General features: G+C 42.2%; 1 long non-coding RNA gene across 1 annotated transcript; it reads right to left on the bottom strand.

Annotated features, from left to right (window-relative positions):
* Positions 1-536: 536 nt before the first annotated feature.
* On the bottom strand, positions 537-6367 carry LOC125759718 (uncharacterized). The gene is made up of 3 exons (XR_007417352.1): positions 6244-6367; positions 3412-3494; positions 537-723 (listed from the first exon to the last, which is right to left on the bottom strand). It is a non-coding gene; the product is annotated as an uncharacterized LOC125759718 (long non-coding RNA).
* Between the last annotated feature and the right edge of the window lie 1447 nt (positions 6368-7814).

Raw genomic sequence — 7814 nt, 5'->3', positions numbered from 1 at the left:
ACAGTGGATGTTTGTTGAGCTAGAAGATCTATCACAAGTAGTGAGCTTGCTATAGAAGAAGAGAAACTAGCATAAGCGCTGGAAGTGAAGTCGAGTCCCAAGAAGCCAAATCAAGAGAAAGGGGGAGAAGGCGGACCGACAGTTGCGGAAATGAAATGAATGATCGGTAAAGCAGTGATGCAAGCAAGGTAAACAGAGTAGCCGAATCATCACTGAGCATGACATGTTCCCTCAGTTTGCTAGACAAATGTTTACAGAACACCGAAAGAAATTAGTATTGTCAATATTGGACACTATATGCTAAGAAATTCCAAGGGTTTCAGGGCTTTAAAAATGTACTTTTACTTTTTCAAGGGTTTTCAATCGTTTCAAGGACCTGCATGCACCCTCAGTAAAGGAGCAGATCACAATTTAAAGTGGAATGTGTGCCCTATGAATACCACCAAAATATATGATTGCGAACTTGAAGCTTGAATGAGCGCTCACTTAATGCAACTGTGCGTAAACTTACACATTACAATATTGACACTTGACTAGTGAATGCAATTAACGTTAAATTAGTGTAACAAGATTTTTCATACACTTGCACATTATAAAATCACAGTCGTTCACTATTGGTAGCACCACCCCTCTTCATCTGTTCAGGCAACTTCGGTTCCCTCGACAGAAGTGGGGCCAAGGTATTCTTTACATTCGTGGCCAGCGATTTGTGACAGATGAAGCCTGCGACAGAAGGACAGGGCACTTATAACTAAAAGTACCACTAGAAAAATATAACAATCTTTGCACACGTCACGATGAAATTATTTGATTAGTTCTGTATGGGTATAACTGCAGTGCATGACCAGCACATTGCGTTCCCCAGTAAAAATGCAAAAGAGGGCAAGAACGAAAAGCACGCTGTGCCAGAGCTTTATGAATACCTTCTATGCCAAAGGTGTGAACCATACTTTACCACTTTGGCTGCAACATAATTTTCAGCTAGACATATAACAAACATAAGAGGAGAGACAGGGCAGAGCTCTTGCCTTCAACTGCTTAAATTCATTCGCAAACCCAGAGTATCCCCAATGGACAAACAAATGATCCAACAAGTGTGCCAGAATATCATTTAAGCAGGCCAGCAAAAAAGTTTCACTGGCGACAGAAGTCACTGTTGCTAAGCTTCTTAAGATATGCCACTTCTTGCCCAGCGAGTTCAAAAATGGCACGCTTACATATTTATCACCAGCCATGAAAATGCAGCAGTCTTACTGCCTGTCTGTCTAGAGAGCAGTCAGAGCCCACTTATCTAGTTAAAAACACGAGTTACGTTTTTAGTTTTAACAGTCAAATAAATAGAGTGCATTGCTCAGTGGATTTGCTTGCACGTAAAGTGACTTCCTTGCATGTCTGATTGTTTCAATTTCGTCAGCTGAAGCCTAGCACTCTCTGGCAGTTGAGCTGCCAAAAAGATTGAGCTGCCTCTGCCCCTTCACTCTTCATTTTCCTGTTCAGCATAGGCGTTAGGAGATATGTCACAGCTAAAGCAATCACACAAACTAGCCCAACTCTCTTATTTAACTTTGCCTACTGAGTAACAATATGTTTACTAAGAAAACTTACAAAAACTACGAGACATTTTGAAGTAATTTTGTCTGTTTACCCAAGTGAGATGCAAACAGCTTTTGGAAGTTCGTATCGTGTAGCATATTTTCATTGCTCCTAAACAAAATTCCACCACGCCACAAGAATTAAGAGTAGCTTCAATTTAATTTGCATCGTACAAGCTGATATGCTGTTAAGTGCATTTTGTATGTCATAATTACTCTTCATAGGCTTCTCTACAAACAAACCTAATAACACGGCTGACAATGAAGTGTGTTTTCAAACTTCAGAACACCATTTTACTTTGGCTTTACTGCAGTTATGCAAGCTGGTTAGACTAAAGCCTGCAGAACACAACAGCTATAAGAAATGTTCTGTTTCAAAAGTGGCATACTCACTGTGGGATATACTTGTAAGAATATTTTTTTTATAACTATAAACCCACACTTACTGACAAGCAGTCTACGACAACCAAATGTTCCTTTTCAAGTAAGAAATCACGAAAGAGTTGAACAGTTTCACAGTGGTATTCCAAGGTACATGTCACAGTTTGTAAAAAGCGAAAAATAGCAGACATCAAACGCCTGTTCAGAGCTGTTTGATTTAGTCAGCATGATGAAAAAAGTTAAACACGTTTTCCCTAACTTAGCGGCGAAGTTGATTGACGGCGTGTTATAAATGGGCTAGGTGCTTACCGGCAAACAAGCACCAAACATCACATGCAAATATAAGGGGACCACCAATCACACAAGACATTGAATAACTCATCTGGAATACAATATCCTATTAGCTTGTAGTGAAGTTTTAAACAGCAGACGGGACAATGTTAACGACCAAGCTATGGAATGCGCAAACAATGTAATAATATCAGGGGTTTTATGACCCAAAACCACGATATGATTATGAGAGATGCCATAGTGGAGGACTCCGGAAATTTCGAACACCTGGGGTTCTTTAACGTGCACCTAAATCTAAGTACACGGGCCTCAAACATTTTCGCCTCCATCAAAAATGCAGCCGCCGCGACCGGGATTCGATCCCGCAAACTTCGGGCGCCATAACCACTAGACCACCGTGGCAGGGGCCAAACAATGTAAAAAAGAATATGGAAGTCACTGAGCATTACAGTACAAGGAGCGTGCATGCAAAAATTTGCTTCATCTGGTGACAAGATAGTCAGCACGCCATTAATAGATATGGCAGCGGAATTAACATCACTCAATGATAAGACACCTGATGTGTCCCTTTCTTCCTTTCCTCTGTGAAAATTACTTTTTGAAACTGCAATATATGGCTGCATTTTACTAATAACATTCAGTTCGTAGTCAGCACTCTGGCTGTGCTCTACCAGTCTTGCTCTTCGTTATTGCTGTTTTGCACATAAACGTAAAGAATAATACTTGAATGCCATAGTCCGCTGCCAGTTCATTGGCACAACTTGGTTAGGGCAAATACAATGCCAAAGATGGCACTCTAACACACAAGCATGCATACCTTACAACTTGTTTTACCAAGTTTTACTTTATCATGAAACTCTGAAAATCAATTTGTTAATTCTGCCTCGCATAGATGTCCCAAGTTTCCTCAAACAGTGAGATATCCTGCTATGGCGCTGTGCAGGTAGCTGACAACATATTTTTTCAGCACATCCTACCAGAAGCAGGTGGCCACAAGCATGAATGGCCAAGTGGAACATGTATATGACATGCACTTGCTATTACATATTGTTTCCTGTCTTGGAGTTGCTCACAATATAGGAGCAATAGGTCTCTCAATTGAAAGGGTCTAAACGGTCGATTTGTATTGATGGAAACAAATAAATACCATTTAATATGGCCTTGTCCAGACTTGCAGGAAGAACGCTTCCATCTTTCACAGCAAGCTGTCCACCACTTCAGTCTCTTGAGCTGCTGGATACATGCATAACAGATACCACAAAAAGTTCCGTCAACTTGTGCACAAAGAGTCCTTACAGTACACAAGTAGTAATATTAAGCATGATGGCTTAACACAGGCATATCATTATATACCAAAATTGTCCTCGAAAATAGGCCCAGGATGCATTAAGAACAAGTATTAGAGTAGCAGTGGGTCACTGCAAATAATTGTAATTTGCATTAGTTGTCGATTTGGCTACAATTGTGTATTACAAAAGGGTGAGGTATACAGCTTGCCATATAGGTAATTTGAACACAAAAAAACTCCAGGAGCACTCCCATCAAAATATTAAATAAATATACGTGTGCTCAATTTGCAGAATGGATGACAATGAGCCCATTTATTGTATGACATCATGAATGTGGAGATTTCAAAAAAGCTTAAGATTCAGTAAAAGAGCAAGAATGCCAGACGGGACAGAAAAGATTGAGCACTGTGTCAGTTTTTCTGTCCCTCTGCTGTTCTTACTTTCATTAAATCTTGGGCATGCTTTAGCAACATGCCCAATTTTCCTCTCTCTGAAACAACTATCCTTGCTGTACTAAAGTCCATTCATGTGCAGACCTGGTCCTTTACACTAGAAGTGCCTGTTCAATTTAATGAGCCCTTGATCCACTCCCGTTCTTTTGTTCTTTAATAGCGAGGGCCTCGTGCCAGCAAACTTTATGCCCTCAGGTAGCTCATGACGGTTTATTGATCAGCTACCAGCTCGTAGATTTCACGGGCTATGCGACACCAGCATGACTACGAATGCTGGTGTGGCACTGCCGGGATTACACACACAGAAGTGCCCAGTGGGGTGGATGAGAGAACGAGTATGTCGTAGCTAGAGTGGTGCAGTATGAGATGCAACACTTTGTTGTAGGTTCAGGCCCTGGCAGCAGAATGTATTTTTGTCTACATTATTCCTCTTTATGTCATAATTACTACACTACTTTTAAAAACTACGAATAATCTCCCCTATACCTCCCTTGGCTTCATCAGGTTTTGTCGAACAAAAAAACTGAGCCCCTTGATCTATTCCATTCTTTTTTAGTTTGTTCAATTTCTCAGTGCTGTAATCACGCCTGAGAACCAGTAACCTCACTGTGATCTGCAAACACATATACAGATATCAGAAATTGCATTCTCTAATTAACTACTTCGTAAACTAAAGCAGCATTGTCACCAGTTTCACTGAATGCTAGATCTTAGTTGTACATCCTGCAAATAAGAACCCCCTTTCAATTTCCTCTTTCTTTAGCAAAGCACCAAGGAAAACAAGGACTATACAGTACAACACAATCAAGTAGTGTTTCAATGCACCAGCACAGCCTAAACCATTTACCATTTGGGATAAGAAGCTTTTGCAATGGTGCCATTCCCTGTTACAAGAATTTGTAGTAGAACGTGTATGGTTCATCAAAGAAAATATGAAATGGCATGTCAGATATCTGACCCAATTTTTATCACACAAACACAGCAACAAAAAGAGCATGTACTTGCTTAATAAGCTTAATTGAACTGACACTAAATATCAAGCACTCATTACCTACTTTTTAATTGCTGACTTGAGTGCAGTTGTTTATATTAGAAGGGTGGTGCATGACAATTTAGCGCATACCAAGTTTTGCTTGAAATGTCGTCCCTTCCTTGTCACGTGCAGTTCAGACACGCCGCGTGTCCCGCGCCCAGTTTCGATATCAACCTTAAAATTGGAAGTTGAATATCTCGGATAACGTGCAACTCACGCGATTTCAAAAAAAAAAAAAAAACGGCATGCCACAACTTGGCACACACTATATCTTTTTAATATAAACTACCTCCCTCAATAATTAAAAAGTGGATGAACGAGTTGTTAATTAACAGCGTAAATGTAATTTTGCTTGCGGCAAAGTATTTCCGCCTCGACTTCAAGTTCATAAGCGAAAATGACAGGAGCCTGACTGTCACACAACGTTTATAAAAAATATGTAATATCCAAAAAAAAAAAACACACACTACATGCATGCTGTGCGACTTTATGTGTGTACTTCCTGTTACTACCAGTATCCATAGCGTGATTCACACAAATGCATTGCTTCAATGGGCATCCACCACACATCTAGGTGCTACGAGCCGCGACCTTGCGTAGCCAGAAGGCAACTGTGATAATTACTTGCAAAAACGACGCAGCACGGTAGACGCCGACGCAACCAGAGACATATGCTCTGAGCAGTATAGCGTGTGCATGACAGCATTGTGTCTTCCTACCTGCGTCCCCGTCTACCTTTGCAAGTTAATTCATTATACCTATGCTTATGGAACTATAACTTCAATTGCATTTACACCACAGAAAGGGTGTGGAACGACCAGTATGTTTAAAAGCGGACCCACTTTTACGGCGGCAAGGCAATGTGCAAGTCGCTCCAAGCGACGATCTCGTGCAGCCAAGTTATAACGGCTCAACAGCACAAGGCGTGCGTGGCAGGAGCACAGAATCCCGTAATGGAACGCGCATTCTTCAGCTTGTTTTCAACTGTAATCAACGCACACGGCAGCCGCTCCATAGAAAGGTATAACGAAAAGCACAGAAAGCAGCGATACTAGCACAATGCATACTTTTTTAGCAGGCCCTTGCTCTTGCGCAGCATCCCTTCTGTGGTAACTGGCCGCCCGCCCAGGCACTCTTACCTGCATAAAAGTTTCCATGCACTAAGGTAACTCAGTAACGCAATTTGGTAACATTCTTGAACTCACCGAGGTGTTGTATCCGCTGCGGCGACTGTCTCGTCAAACGGCCCGCGCTTGCGCTCTTGTTCAAAGCTCGCGTCCGTTGGTTGGTGCCACGACGACGCATCGCCGCCGTCGATTCCATGTCAAACAACGACCCGAACGTCCCGACACGCGATGTAAGTAGTACGTGTTCATTCAACAACGATAACCGCACGTAATATTGATAAACACGGTAAAATAGATGCGCGAAACACCACTTCGTTCGCAGCGAGCGCAGGGAGCCTTTCAACGGAACCCGTTTGAAAACGTCACGTGTTCACTGACGTCTCTGCGCGTGCGCGTTCTTCGGTTTGAACTGATTGGCTCTCTCGCTCAGCGGGCGATTTGAATCCTTGAACTGAGTTGCGGCAACTCTCTCTCCCTTCCGTCGACTGCATCTCCCTGTTCATGGCCTCTGATACGCCGGCGCGCAATCTTGGAGGCCATAGCTTGTTCACCACTTCTTTCTCGGACGCGCGCCTGTACTGTAGTGTACAATCGGGCGGCCGCAACGCGTCAACCGCGTCTGATCGGTTCTTAATACTACTACTACTACTGCGCTTTTGCTGTTTAAAAATATACAGCATCTGTACACGAGTGGTACGTTTTAATTACTGCTAAAAGTAACAGCTGCTGTCTTTACGGCTGGCTAAGTGTGCACGTCCGTGCGTGTGCAAAACAAAAGCACGTCGAAAACCGGGGCCTTTTGACAACAAGTGTTCACTGTGCTCCTTAATACCTCTTCGCAGGCACGTAGGCAAGCCCCCCCCCCCCCTGAAAAAAAAAAAAAACTCGTTTCTACGTGCCTGCCTCTTCGTATTGAGCAACGAACCAATGGCACCATCAATGCCTCGCCCTTAGTGTGATTCAGCTGCAGCTTCTTTCTTATTGATGTACTTTGTTAGCCTTAATTGATATATTCTAAGTTGGGCATGTAAGCAAGTTACTATCAATTTGAAATTGCCCATTTAAACACTATTCAAAAGTACATTGCACGTCGTCGTAATAAAAGCAGGAGAAAATACTTATTTGTTGAAAGGCGACAGCTAATCGACAAAATAGTAGTTTAACAAACTTCGTTTCTGGGCAAGTTCGTTTATATTCGAAAAGAAAGCCCACGTACTGTGTATACTGAATAGTAACAGAAACAGCAATACTGCACTGAATTCTGCTATTTATGTCTTTAAAGAGGCTGTTTTCCTGTGTTCAGCGTGACTGTTATCCCGCTTCGACATTGCGCTTTGGAGTATTCCATGAAATACGTTGTCCTTGGCAATGGACAAACGAAGGCGGAAAGACCATACGGTCCTTGCAGTTATATTAGTTTCTTTTGTGAGTTACTGTGTTCGTTAAAAGTGCGATTTATAAATACAACACAAAATTTACAAGTTTCGATGCGTTTTTATAGCATCATTGATCCCAGGAGGGTTAGAGTCAAAGAACCCGTGCATACACAAAAACTGTTCTCAGATGGTTAAATAAGACATTAGTGGTAAATAACGATGAGAACGACCGGCGAAACCAGGGGGAACGACCGGCGAAACCAGGGGGGAGGG

Source organism: Rhipicephalus sanguineus, chromosome 8 (assembly GCF_013339695.2).
Source record: "Rhipicephalus sanguineus isolate Rsan-2018 chromosome 8, BIME_Rsan_1.4, whole genome shotgun sequence".
Lineage (NCBI taxonomy): Eukaryota > Metazoa > Arthropoda > Arachnida > Ixodida > Ixodidae > Rhipicephalus > Rhipicephalus sanguineus.
Note: the sequence above shows the minus strand (reverse complement) of the source record. Positions and strands in the feature narration are given on the sequence as shown.